This window comes from Chelonia mydas, chromosome 21 (assembly GCF_015237465.2).
Source record: "Chelonia mydas isolate rCheMyd1 chromosome 21, rCheMyd1.pri.v2, whole genome shotgun sequence".
NCBI lineage: Eukaryota > Metazoa > Chordata > Testudines > Cheloniidae > Chelonia > Chelonia mydas.
The window spans coordinates 12,013,810-12,028,325 of NC_051261.2; positions in this window are offsets into that span (position 1 = coordinate 12,013,810).

Here is a 14,516-nt window from a genome sequence, read left to right on the forward strand (position 1 = left end):
TCAGGAGCCGGACCTAAGCTATGGAACTCGCTCCTGAAAGAGAGAAAAGACCCTGAGGTTTCCCAGGCTCCAAACGAACTGCAAAGCTCAGCTCCTTGACTTAGTTTTCCCTCCATCAGCTCGTCACCCATTCAGTCGCCAACCAGCTCTGTAACACTCAGGGTGAGAGATGGCTCCACCTGCCAAGCATGCTGGAGAACGCTGACAACTTGGTGCTATGGTCAAGGAAGCTACACCTTGCTAGAATTAAGTTGTAGATCCCAGCAAGCAGGTTGGTTTGGTTTTGTCTGTAACCCATTCATCTCGCTTTCGCTCTTGCTTGAAATCACTTAAAATTATGTTCTTTGTTAATGAAGTTACTCTTCATTTTCCTATGAATTGTCCCAGTGGTGTGTATGAAGGTGGAATGTATAATCCCAGCTGAGTTAACAAGCTGTGGTGTGCCCTGGCTCTTTGGAGGTAGTGAACGTAGGAGTGTCCAGTACCAGGGACTGGATGCTGCAGGGAGACAGTTTTGGGGAGACTTGGGACGGGAAGGGTTGTTGGGGTCACCCAGCCAGGAGGAACTGTGAGCAGGCTGCTGACGTCGGGGCTCTGAGCCAAAGCTGCACAGCACAGACACCCAGGGTTGCAAAGCAGGCGGTGACAGAACCCCTTACTGGTCTAGGTGAACCCCCAAAGCATAGACTCATGGAGCCACAGGGTTAGAAGAGACTACAAGGGTCATCTAGCCTAACCTCCTGCCGAGATGCAGGATTTAAACCAGTGTCTAAACCAATGGTTCTCAATCAGGGGTATGTGTACCCCTGGGGGTACTCAGAGGTCTTCCAGGGGGTACATCAACTCATCTAGATATTTGCTGAGTTCAGTGGTTCCCAAACTTTAACAGCCCGCGAACCCCTTTCACTAAATTGTGAAATCTCGTGAACCCCCTCTTGAAAATGAATATTTTCAAGGATTTAAGTTTAAATTTCCTCCTCGCTCTGCGGGGCTCCTGCTGCTGGACCCCGATGAGCACCCCGGTCAGCTGAGCTCCACTGAGCTCGGGCTGGAGGTCCTGCTGACTGCCAGGGTTCAGGCTGCCAGCCCCAACTGCCCAGCCCTGCTCTCCCTGGGGCTCGGGCTGTCTGCCCTGCAACCGAATCCCGCCTGCCTCCAATGCCCGGGGTCCTCTGGCCGCCATGAGTGAAATTTTTCTGGCAAACCCCCTGTAACGTTCTGCAACCCCCCAGGGGTTCACGAACCCCAATTTGGGAACCACTGGCCTAGTTTTACAACAGGCTCCATAAAAACCACTAACAAAGGCAGTACAAACTAACATTTCATACAGACAATGACTTGTTTATACTGCTCTGTATACCATACACTGAAATGTAAGTACAATATTATATTCCAGTTGATTTATTTTATAATTATATGCTACAGTGAGAAAGGAAGCAATTTTTCAGGACTAGTGGCTGTGACACTTTTGTATTTTTAAGTCTGATTTTGTAAGCAAGCCGTTTTTAAGTGAGGTGAAACTTGAGGGTACGCAAGACAAATCAGAGTCCTGCAAGGGGTACGGGAGTCTGGAAAGGATGAGAGCCGCTGGTTTAAACTATCCAAGACAGATGGCTCCAGCCTCCTTTTGAAAACCTGCAGTGAAGGAGCTTCCATGACCTCCCTAGTCAAGCTATTTCTCCTCTAGGCTGGGAAGGAAGAGAAAGAGAAGGACACTATTAAGGCTTTGGGAGATGCTCAGAGGTGTGTGTAGAAGGGGACGCATGGCCTTGATCCATCGGAGCACTTCAGCATGTGCTCCTGTCTCACTGCACTGACTCTAATAGGATCACATATGTGCCTTAAGTTAAGTAGGTGCTTAAGGGCTTTGCTGGATCATGACTAAATTGCTCAGCCGCTTGCAGGTTTGAGTGTCCTATACCTGGAGAGCTGGAGAGCTAGCCTCCCCCATTGCCTGTCAGTGAGTGCATCTTTGACTGAGAGCAATCGTTAATTTGCAGCCTCATAAGCAAAACTTTCCAAAAGTGAAGTTTGATTTCCCTTTAATTACTTGTTACATCTTGCTCTGCGCTGGCAAGTGTTTCAGATACAGTCACCCGGCTTTCCACACCCCTTTCTCCCCACTTTCTTTCCTATTTAGAAAAAAAGAACAGGAAATCAGGCTGGCAAAGTGACAGGCGGAGGAGGTGGCTCTTTCGTTACTGCCGGCAAATGCTGAAGTGCTGGCAGGGTTTAATGAGGTGGGGGGAGTGACTGGATTTCTGCTACAACTCCGTATTTTCTGAATTCTTTTCTTTGCAGCCGTCTCACCCAGAGCTGTGAGCTCATCCGGTTTCACCAGCTAAGCAGGGTTGGGTTTCATCAGTACTCAAATGGGAGACCACCAGAGAAATCCTAGAAGATCAGGGTTGGAAGAGACCTCGGGAGGCCATCTAGTCCAACACCCTGCTCAAAGCAGGGCCAATCCCCAACTAAATCATCCCAGGCAGGGCTTTGTCGAGCCGGGCCTTAAAAACCTCTAAGGATGGAGATTCCACCACCTCCCTAGGGAACCCGTTCCAGTGCTTCACCATCCTCCTCGTGAATTAGTGTTTCCTCATATCCAACCTAGAATCCAACATGCTGTGAATAATAATACCTGGCTCTTACATAGCTCTTCTCATCAGTAGATCTGAGTGATTTAGAAAAGAGGTCAATAGCATTATCCCTGTTTTGCAGATGGGGAAACTGAAGTACCAGAAGGGAAAGTGACTTACCCAAGATCACTCAGTAGGCCAGTGTCAGAGCCAGGCCTAAAACCCAGAGCTCCTGAGTCCCAGACCAGTGTTCTGTCCACTAGGCAGCACAGCCTCTGGTGGGTCACTGATGTTGTTCTTCTGAGTGAATCCAGGACTTTTTGGTTTCACTGCGGTGCTATGATGCTGTAGGTACCAGGTCTGATTTTCCACAGGCCTGCACCTTGTGTGGCCATTTACATCAGTGCCACGCGGGGACAGAACAGCACCGTTTGGAACTGATAGCAGTTTACATGTTCTTTGCTCTGGTGCCAGTGACTGAACAAAGAGCAAGGCAGGAGAGTGGAGAATCAGGCCCAAGGGGAGTGGAGGGATTTCAGCACCTTTTATCAGGTGCTCAGCACATTGCAGGATTTATCCCAGAGTGAGTCATTGGGGGGGGGGGGGGGCTAGAACCCCGGTCACCTGCTGCAACCACTAGACTCCACTGCTTCTCACATGTATACACAGAAGCAAAAAAGCCTTTTTCTTTTTAACGCTGAATAAGAGGATTTAGGGGTTTGGGTTTTTTTTCTTGTCCCCCTCCCATAACTCAGTCCAGCTGGATGGGTTTCCTTCCAACTTCCCCAAGTGATAAATAATTACTAGCAATGATTCCTAACAATTCACGTCTCAACTCAGACCAATCTCCCAAAGGAGAAGCTTTGAGTGAATTACAATTGTGGGGTTAGAGCAGGTGCTGCACGTAACTCTAGCTATGGTGTTTGTTACAGTGTCTGCTAATTACATGCATGCCCATGCATACACACAGAGCCAGATACATATACTGACTCAGATCATGCTACAGTGAATGCTAATCTCTCTCTCTCTCACAAAGGCACAGAGCCGGATCTTGCTAATGTGAATGCTATTTACACACACACACACACATGTATATGGTGCCAGATCTTGCTATAGTGAATGCTTATTATACATACACATATGTATGTGTCTGTATATGTGTCAGTATAACTAGTAATTTATATATATTATATTTATATAATGCAAATATGCTACTATATGAAATGCTGTCGGGGTGGGGGGGATGCTGGTGTTAGCCCAGTGGGGGCCCTAAGCAGGAATATTCCCCTCCCCCAATACAGTAGAACCTCAGAGTTCCACTCCTCAAGGTGTTTGTAAGTTGTTTGTAACTCTGAACAAAACGTTATGGTGGTTCTTTCAAAAGTGTTTACAACTGAACATTGTCTTACCACAGCTTTGAAACTTTATGATGCAGAAGAAAACTGCTGCTTTCCCTTCGTGTTCCCCTGTGGTTTACGTTTAACACAGCACTGTTCTGCATTTGCCTTTTTGTATGTGTCTCTGGCGCTGCCTGATTGCGTACTTCTGGTTCCAAATGAGGTGTGTGGCTGACTGGTCAGTTCGTAACTGGTGTTCGTATCTCTGAGCTTCACTGTACTGAAACGGGCAAATTCTTATAAGAAAGGGAGACTATAGGGCCCCGTTGAGCTTCTCGGAGCCCTGAGCAATTGCTTAGTCTGTTTATTCCTAGCGTCTGCCTCACATGGTGTAAATTAACTTCAAAGGGAATATGCCAGTTTACACCAGCCAAGAATGCGTCCCATGTTTTCTACCAGCTAAACCAACAGATGAACGATGCCCTGGCCCAGGGCTTTACAACAGCCGTGTAAACAGGCAATCCGTGAAGAGGGGAATCTAGGTGATTGCATCGGATGCTCTAGTCACTGCCGCATCTGCAAGTCAGTCCTTGGCATTTCTGTGGTGCCCGGGTGGCGCGAGTGCCTCTTATCCCTTGAAGTGTGGCATTCGGTTAATGGACAGAAAGTCCATTAGAGTTTTCTCACTCCTAGGCATCTTCTGCACATTGGTGTTGGTGGGAAATCCGAAGAAGGGACCCCAGCCACGGTCTATGGGGCGGACTGATCTCAGCCTCGTCTGCATGACCACCCCAAAAAAAGAGAGGGGCCTTAAAGGCACACTGAAAGTGGGTGACACAACCTAATGGTGCTCCTGGGATTAGGACTGATTCTCTCCTCCTCAAGACTCCTAAAATAGCCCCATTCCTAGGACATGCACCAAATGCTGCCTTTTGACGTTCCATCACCAAACGACCTGACTTCCAGCAGTTCCAGGACAGGATGCTGGAGCTGTTGACTGCTCATGTATGCCAGGGTCCTACCACGTAGCTGGAGAAAAAGGCAGATAAGTGAGAACTCTACAATTACCAGGCATGGCAGGGGCCAGGAGCTAGCTTGAGGTGTTTTTGGTGGAGCAGTGTGTATGAGAGAGGGAGATCAGAGCTACGCCTCTTTCATTCCCCTTTGTGTCTGATGGTTGATTCCAAAGCCCCCAGCACCCCTGTGTGTAAGGCCCTGATCCAGCAAAGCAGGTAATGTGCGTAACTTTAACCACGTGGGCTGTCCCTTTGACAGCAACAAGATGACACATGCTTAAAATTAAGCATGTGCTTTGGTGCCTTACTGGGCTAGGACCAAAGCATTGAACAATCATAGAATGGTAGGACTGGAAGGTTCTAGAATCATAGAACAATCATAGAATGGAGGACTGGAAGGTTCTAGAATCATAGAACAATCATAGAATGGTAGGACTTGAGAGGTCATCTAGTCCAGTTCCCTGCACTCATGGCAGGACTAAGTATTATCTAGACCAGGGGTCCCCAGTACGGAGCCCGCGGGCACCATGGTGCCCGCCGGGGCATTTTTGTGCACCCTCAGGACACCCCGCCACCTAAATGCCGCCGAAAGCGTTGCCGTTTCTCGGTGGCATTTCGGCAGCGGCGCTTCTTCCTGCTGCCAGTTTTCGGTGGTGGCATTTCGGCAGCGGGGTGTCAGGCGCCCGCCACAGTCTTCTGGGAATAGCAATATGCTATTCCCACAAGAAAGGTTGGGGACCACTGATCTAGACTGTCCCTGACAGGTGTTTGTCCAACCTGCCCTTAAAAATCTCCAATGGTGGAGATTCCACAACCTCCCTAGGCAATTTATTCCAGTGCTTAATCACCCTGACAGTTAGGAAGTTTTTCCTAATGTCCAACCTAAACCTCCCTTGCTGCAATTTAAGCCTGTTGCTTCTTGTCCTATTCTCAGCAGTTAAGAAGAACAATTTTTCTCCCTCCTCCTTGTAACAACCTTTCATCTACTTGAAAACGGTTATCATGTCCCCTCTCAGTCTTCTCTTCTCCAGACTAAACAAACCCAATTTTTTCAATCTTCCCTCGTAGGTCATGTTTTCTAGACCTTTAATCATTTTTGTTGCTGTTCTCTGGACTTTCTCCAGTTTGTCCACATCTTCCCTGAAATATGGTGCCCAGAACTGGACACAATACTCCAGTTGAGGCCTAATCAGCAAAGAGTGGAGAGGAAGAATTACTTCTCATGTCTTGCTTACAACACTCCTACTAATACATCCCAGAATTATGTTCACTTTTTTTGCAACAGTGTTACATTGTTGACACATATTTAGCTTGTGGTCCATTATGACCCCCAGATCCCTTTCCACAGTACTCCTTCCTAGGCAGTCATTTCCCATTTTGTGTGTGTGCAACTGATTGTTCCTTCCTAAGTGGGGTACTTTGCATTTGTCCTTATTGAATTAAACAATAAACAAAAATATCAGAGGTGGTTCCATGCTCTTTCTCTCTCTCCACATTCTCAGCTTTCTTCTCTTTCTCTCTCATGGCTGTGAGGTTTTATTTAATCCATGTTGTTGTCGTTTTTTTCCTTTTCTTTGCCACTTCTGGGAAGAGATACTGCCAATATGGGAAGACTTAGTGTAGTGTGTCAGAGCTGGGTAGTACCTCCTGAAATAGTTTGTCAGCCCTCCATGTGGTGTGCTGCAGAAGCGTGTCTATGTAGTTAGGCTTTGTATGTTTGTCTATGGCTATTCGAAACCTAGCAGTGAGTGTGTGGTTTCCTCATATTCCTAATGTATGTCTGTCCATTGTTGCCGAGGCTGACGTCACAGCCTGTTTTGCGTCCTCTTGTGGCTGCACAGTCCGACCTGTGAGGAGCAAGGTCACAAACAGATGTCACATAGGAATGTGCAGACTCCCGCTGAAGACTTGGCATGATGCTTGGTCCGTTCTTTCAATTAGTTTGTTGCATCTGTCTTTCTCAACGTGTTTACAACCATTATTGATAGATGATCTCCATTCAGCTCTGTCCTTGGCTGTGTCTTCGAAGTTCTCAATATTTATGCCGCATGAGTTGAGACTCTGCTTAAGGGTGTCTTTGAAGCATTTATGTTGACCGCTCTTCCTATGTTTTCCGAGTTTCAGCTCACTCTAAAGGACTTTTGTCGGGACTCTGTCGTTCTCTTAATGTAGAGAGTAAAGAGACAACGCTTAGTACAGGAATGAGCCTTTTATTATAAGTGCACCGGGGGGCCCTCAGTGGCACAAGATGGGAGAGGTCACACCGCTGGCCAGCTGCAGAGCTGGGGATAGACCCCCCAATCTTCTGGCTCATAGGCCAGTGTCCTACCCACTAGACCACACTACCTCACATAGTTTACCTGTCCTAGGTCTTTCATTTAGATGAGACTTGGGATCAGTTTGTCTCTTTCTGGTGAGGAATCCCACAGCTGGGATGGCTGGTGTCCTTGACATCCAAGACCCTTTGTTTTCGGTTTTGCCCAGAAGATTCCCGGGTTTTACAAAAACAATTAGTTATTTTTTTTACTAATTTTTTTTCTTTCCCTCCCCAAAGTGCCAGAACTCCCCAGACCAGGCTCCCTTCTCCAGAAGGAGACGTAGTGGGATGGTAACCTGGTTCGACCCCAGCATATTAACCCTGATATTTACCCAGAAAACTATGACGTTAACTTTTTTGATTTTTTTCACCTGTTTTTTTGTTTTTGTAATAAACACGATGAATTCCTGGGAAATTCTCAACAAAATAAAAACCGAAACCAACGGGCCTTGCTGATGTCTAAAGAGTGACACCGGCGCAAGGGAATTCCTTGTGTGAGAAGCAACCTAAAGCCCCCTGCGTCCATGCTGGAGAGAGGTGCCCCTCCCCACAGCCGGGCCTTTTCAGTGGTGTTGGCGGGCTCAGAATAAATAGTTATTTTATAATCTTATGTTTCTATCAGTCAGCTAATGGGCTTGCTCAAATCTCCGGGCTTCAGGAGTTCCGCGCCATTAAGCTGGATAATGCCATATTTCTCAGCTGACGGTCCCGCGCTTTCATCAGCATGGCTTACAGTGGTGGCGGCCCCATCAAAGCAGGTGGGGCACGCGAGCGGGAGAGCGACGCTTCCTGAGCTGAGCAGCGGAACGTGAAGGACGGGCCGAGAGTGTTTTAAAGGCGCTCGCTGGAGCAGCGGGGCCATGGGAGAGTTAAAGCCACGCCGGATGCAGTGAGGGAGGAAGGGCAACTCCATGCAACCTGAGGTGGGCGGGAACCAGGAAACAGCAGCTCTACTCAGCCTGTTCCCAGATCCAAGCTGGGCTGCACAGTGGGATTCATTAATGCGGCTTTTCCTCCCTCGGTGTGGTCTGTGGCCCACCCCAGTTAGCCGCCAGTGGCAACAGGCTTGGACAGCCAAGCGGGCCTTGCCGCCATTACAGATGGAGGAGCCATGCTTAGATGCTCTGGTGATGGGCATATCACCCTGCGCACATCCGATCCATCCCAGGATCCACAGTGTTTAAGTCACAGGTGCCTGTGCTGAAGCGGGGCTGGGGAGGAGCAGACGTGCGTCCCCAAGCGTCCCATAATGTTCCCCCTCCTGAGAGGTGGGAAAGATCCATGGGGGATGGGCTGCATGGGCCCAAGGAGCCAGGCTTGTTCCCTGCAGTACATTTGGTTGTGTTTAGCCCACATCAGATTGAAATATGGCCACGACAGGGCTCCGACCCGGCCCTCACAAGCCCACAGCCCAGTAACTCGCTCTGCTGAGAAGTTTCTCCCACTGCTACCCTGTGCTCTGTTTGACCCCCTTACTCCCTCCCTGGATCCCCTGAAACTAGCCCTGTCTCCTTGCTCTTCAAGGAATTGCCCCGGAGAGCACAGGTCGGAGCCACGCCGCCTGCACTGTGCCAAGCCAAGCGTGCGCCAAACGCCTTGCGTACAGGAGGCAGGGATTGAATTCCATTAGTGCTCTGTGTTGTACGTGCTGTTAGCAACTTCCAGCTGAATGGCGCTGTGTGTGAGCAGGCGTGGGGCCTGGCCATGGGGTCCCGGGGCAGAGGGAGGGCCGGGCTGGCCTGGGAAGAGCTGTCTCAAGCGGTATGCCTGCTTTCCACCATGCTCAGACCCAGAAACAGCCTAAGGGGATCACACATGAGTTCAGTGGGGGGGCTGCAGTGATCTGGCCATCGATCACCCATGTCTAGGTATCGACATCTGCAAATTAGAGATAAGCCGGAAATGGGCCATTTTACCGACCTTTCCCCCACCCTCTTCCCAGGGCGCAGCAGCTCTGCTGGGAGAGTGGGGCAGGTGTGGCAGGAGAAGGCTGCACAGGGAGCCTTGCAAATGCAGAATGGATTTGCTGGAGTGGAGGGGAGGGTCCATGTTTGGAAAAGCTGAGATCCAGTTCCTACAGATGGTCCCCATTCCAAGTGCAGGGGTTGATTGAACTGCTAGGCAGGGCCCATGGACCAACACTGCTGTTGAATGGCGACCACTGGCCAGGGTTCTATGGGATCCTGTGTCCTGCGAGGATTCAGGTATCTGCCAGGGACCCCGATGGGGTTACCCTGAGTGCTGGGGCTATGGTGGAAATCAGCCAAACCCAGGTGGCATATAGAGCGGGGAGGGTTCCCTGCCTTGCAAAGATTCCAGGACCCACAGGTGCAAATGTAACCCCCCCAAAGGAGCGTGTGTTATGGGTCCCTCTCTGTGCCCGGGCTGCAGGGGATATAAGCAGCCTTGGCTTTTAGCTCAGGCTATAGCCTGGTTCCCTCCCTGTGGTGCGCTGACCGGTTCTGAGCACGTCTTCAGCATCATTGAGACCAGCGGTCGGCCCCCTGGGTCTTCCCCTCATGGAGATTCCTTGTCCCGACCCCAACCATGTCCTCTCCCTGCTGCCTGGCTCTCCCCCGGCCCAGCAAGGAGGAGAGCTGTCAGGGAGGAGCTTGGCTATTGAATTAATTAGAGCCAACAGGCAGCTGCAAGCTGGCTGCCTTCAGGGCCCAGAGCACAAGCGAGATCTGCAGGGCGCGGGACCCTCAGAGCCCTGCTTTCCCATGCCAGGGGCTGCCGTCTGTCTCTTTCCGTCTGGCTTTTCCTTCCTCCCTCCCCCGCCCCTTCCCATCCCTGTCCTTAGCTCTCTCCATCTCTCTCGTCCCTTTCCTTCTGCTTACTTTGTTTTCCACCTTCACCGCTCCCTCCATCTTTGGCCCCGTCCCCGTCTCTCCTCCTCTCCCACTGAGGCGGGACGCCCCGTCCAGGGAGAGACGGTCTCGCAGCTCCCCGTCTCTCTGAAGGGAAGCGGAAGGACTCAGAAAGCTCTATTCTAGGTAGGTTCGTATCCTGCTCTCTCAGCCATGGGCCCGCGGCTCTGTCCCGATGATCATACGGGAGTGACGTACTTGCCTGTGACACAGTTATTTCCATGCTAAGCACCTGTCCTAGAGCTCTGGGCAGATAGCACACACCCTCACTCCAACTGCTCCCTGCCCAAAGGGGAGGGGAAGCCAGCAAAAGGAAAATAAGACCGGCCACGCTGGGTCACACCAATGGTCCATCTAGCCTAGCCCAGTATCCTGTCTTCCCACAGTGCCAGATGCTTCAGCGGGAATGAACAGAACAGGGGCAATTTATGGAGTGATGTGTCCCCTGTTGTCCAGTCCCAGCCTCTGGTTCAAATAGCATGGCTGTGAGTGTGACCCCCCTGCTGCTGAGCCCTGTAAAGCATCAGCAGGTGTGGGGGTACAGGGGAAAGGAGATGCCCTGGATGGGAAGGGCTGGTGGGTTTGTTAGCTGCTTCATATCCCTTCCTGCAGCGCTTGCTGCTTTCCAGTCCAGCCGTCAGGCAGCGCCGACAGGCAGTGTGTGACTAATTTACCCACCGCTCGCTTTCATCCATCATCAGCAAAGCACTGGCTTGGGCGCAAGTGAAAAATTGCTTCATTTTAATTAAGACTGCACAATTAATTTGCAGGCCCCCTGCCAGGGGGAGGGGTCAGCTTGCGCCGCTGAAAGCGACATTGGCTCGCGGCGCAGCCTGCAGCGAGGGGAGGTGTACGGCGTGCGTGGCCAGCAGTGTGTGTGTGAGTGTGTGAGAGAGACAGAGGGATATGAGCAGACAGAGGGATGCTGTGGGGAGAAGAAAGGGGGCTATGGGGAGAGAGGCTGGAAAGGCAGGGAAAGGAAAGACAGAAGGGGGTTCGAAGAGGGGAAAGAGAAGAAAGGCTGAGCAATCCAGACAGGGCTGGGGAGAGACACAGGTGGGAAGGCAGGATGGTCATCCCCAGCACTTCCCCAGCCCCTGTCATCTCAAACCACTACACTCATGGGGAAACCGAGGCACTGGCTTGCCTGAGACCACCCAGCCAGTCCGGAGAGGAGACGGGAATGGAACCCAGGAGTCCTGCGTCTCCCACACACTGTGGGCTCACCACTCAACCAGGCTGCTAATCTGAGTGGAAGTGAGAGGAGGGGGAATGAGGAAGGAAATGGAGGGTGGGGGCAGGGCCCGGGCCTCTCTGCTGGCTGCAGGGTGCCTGGCATACTGTGGGTGCTGTAGAGATGGCAGCAAGTGTGGGGAAGGAGAGACAGAGAGGCAGGAATTCCCTCTGGGCCGGGGCCGGCACGCCTCCTCTCCCAGCATCACCTTGCAGGGAGCATTGCCCAGTACGATGGGTGGGAGTACAGAGTCCCCCCAGGGAACCCCGGCAGGCCAGGGCAGAGACAGATGTGCGTCTCCCCTCCCAGCCCCTTCCTTTGCTCTCCATTCCTCTCCTCCCACCCCCCCCGCCCCCCGCCACCTCAGCCACAGGTGGGCTGGGGCTTGTGCCTTCTGGCCATCTCGGAGCCTGAAACCCCACGTGACAAGTGGGGGGCGGGGAGGGGATGTGACTGCAGGAGCCAGGAGACAGCCGGGGGAGGGATAGCTCAGTGGTTTGAGCATTGGCCTGCTAAACCCAGGGTTGTGAGCTCAGTCCTTGAGGGGGCCATTTAGGGATGTGGGGCAAAAATTGGGGATTGGCCCTGCTTTGAGAAGGGGGGTGGGACTAGATGATCTCCTGAGGTCCCTTCCAGCCCTGATATTCTATGATTCTGTGAAATGAATCCCCCTGTGACCCGCACCCACCCTGCCTCACATGAGGACTGGAGACCAAAGGGAAAGATGGACACAGACAGACAGACCATGCCCCCCCGGCTGATTAGCATTGAAATAGCTTTTACTGGCTGCACTGTCACCACCTGCTGCTGTGGGAAAAGCTGCACAGCAGGACCCTGAACACAAACACAGGGCCAGCTCTTGCACACCGACAGGTCCAGTGAGTGATTGTACCTCATCTCCCCCCACTTCCCCTTCAGCCTGTTTGTCTCATCCCTCTGTTTCGCCCTGGCAACTTAGCTTGTAAGCTGTGTGGGGCAGAGGCTGTCCCTTTGTTTGTACAGCGCCTAGCGCAGCGGGCCCCCACTTGGTTCGCCTCTTGGCACTACCACAGTAGACTCATGCAGAGGAAATGGAAGCCAGAAAAAGAAGAGGCTGGAACTGGAGTCACTTCGTAGCTGTGGGACCGAACAGGGGTTCCATTAGCAGCATTTGGTCCTGCTGGTGTTGAAGTAAATGGAGAAAAACTCCCCTGGACTTCACGGACTGCAGGCTGGGGCTAACACATGGCGGAATTACTTTGTCTAGCCTTATTGACACGGACAGGCGATGCGCTGGGCTGATCTCAAGTGTAGCATCAGATTAACCATTGCTTGTTCTCTCTCCTAGACTGAGGACCTGAAGGGCGGTGGGTTAGTTGGTCTAACAGGGCTTCTCTAACTCTGCCTCCGCGCTCCTCTCTGTCCCCTGAAACGTGAGCTTCTCCCCGGAGACACATCACTTGCTCTCAGAGCGCCTCGGCCACCATGGTGCCCACACCGGTCGGACTTACGGCTTGATTGTGCTCCTGTTGGAATCAGTGCGAGTGCTGTCGCTGACCGCGGAGATCTAATGCCACGGTGGAGCGCGTTCATATCCTCGTTTTACTTCCCCTTCCCCTTCCCCAGCAGGGGCGCTCAGAGCGCCGTCCAAAGGAGGGCATCCCCCCTGTCTCCTGTCCCATAGCAGCCTGGGTTCCTGGCATGCCCAACGCCTGGGGTCTGACTGCCAGACAATGCAGCTCCCACTGACTCTGCTCCTTGGAAAAATCTGGCCTACGGGTCTCAGGTGAGGCTCCCAAAACCAGGGCCTGGTTTCTCTTCTCGCTCACACCAGTGATCAGCAGGGGTAACTCCACTGAAGCCGGGGGCCTGATTCTCCATTGCCCTGCACCCTCCATCGTCATTTCCATCTGGGCAAAGCGGGCGTGTGAGGCTGCTGTTCAGAGCTGGCTTTCCTGCCCGCTTGGCGCTGGCTTTGTGCTGTGTAAATGGCCGTGCGACGTGCAGGGCAGAGGGGAGTCAGGGCCAGTGGAGTTACAAACCACTTGTAAAACGGGAATAACTGAGATCAGAACCAGCCCGGTGCTCTCCCACTCCCTCTCGTCTGTTGCAAAGCCCGTTGTGAAGGACTAAAGTGGAGGTGTGGGAGCGACCGGGGAGCACACCGAATGTTGGCCATAAACCCTCACCTCCCGTCTGGCGCGGGGGGTGGGTAGAGGAAAGAGTGGGGGGCTGGCCCACCTGCTGCTTTCCCAATAAGGCTGCTGACACCCTCTCTCCAGCTGCTTGGAGTCCTGCGCTGCCCCTTCCAGCCTCCTCCTCTCCAATAAATAAGCAACCACAGTGCAGGCTCTGGAGTGATTTATTCCCCCAGCCAGCCAGCTCTCTGCTGCTTAGGCAATGAGCATCAAGTGAGCGCTGCCACTCATTCAAAGTAGCCGCAGAGGCTCCGCGCCCCAGGCAGGGGCCAGGGGACTGAGAAGACAGGTGGCAGAAGACGAGAGCCTTGTTGGGCATGGAGGAGCAGGCCGACAGGCAAAGGCGGAGTGGGAGTTGCAGGGGGTGGGGAGTTTGTAGTCAGGAGCACTCTACAATAGTGGTTCCCCATATATTGTGACACAAGCAAATTACCTGGAGCCTGAGGTTAATTGTTCAAATGGAACATCAATGGGAATAGCCATCATCTCTGTGCCGGTGTGTGTCTTCCTTGAGAGAGGAACAGAAACTGCTCATTGCTTCATTTCACCGGCAATAAAAGAACCTGCGGCTCATCAGCTTTGTCCTTGGCCTGTAAGTGGCAGGGAGAACAGGCTGTGGGCAAGATTTCAGGACTCCCTCGGCGGCATTCGTCCGTTAGGGCTCACTGCTCCCCGCAATCCATAGAAACTTTCCCCTCTCCCTGTGGGGAATAAGAAAGAGCCCAGCCACGGTCTGTCTGCTGGATGGGAACCCATGATTTTCAGCTTTGACCGCTGACACTGGAGGTGAAGGAGTCGCTCCATTAGCTGGTAGCAGTAGCAGGCTGTTATTCTCTGGGTGGGGAAGGTGACACACACTTTAGATGTGTGGTACACCGTCACTCAGTGCTCTGCGCTAGCTTCTTCTCCTTGACTCTGTCAACCGGAAGGCTCTGCTAGGCACATAGATTCAATCGCCTTAACATTGCTCTAGTCCCTGGCTCCCTAGC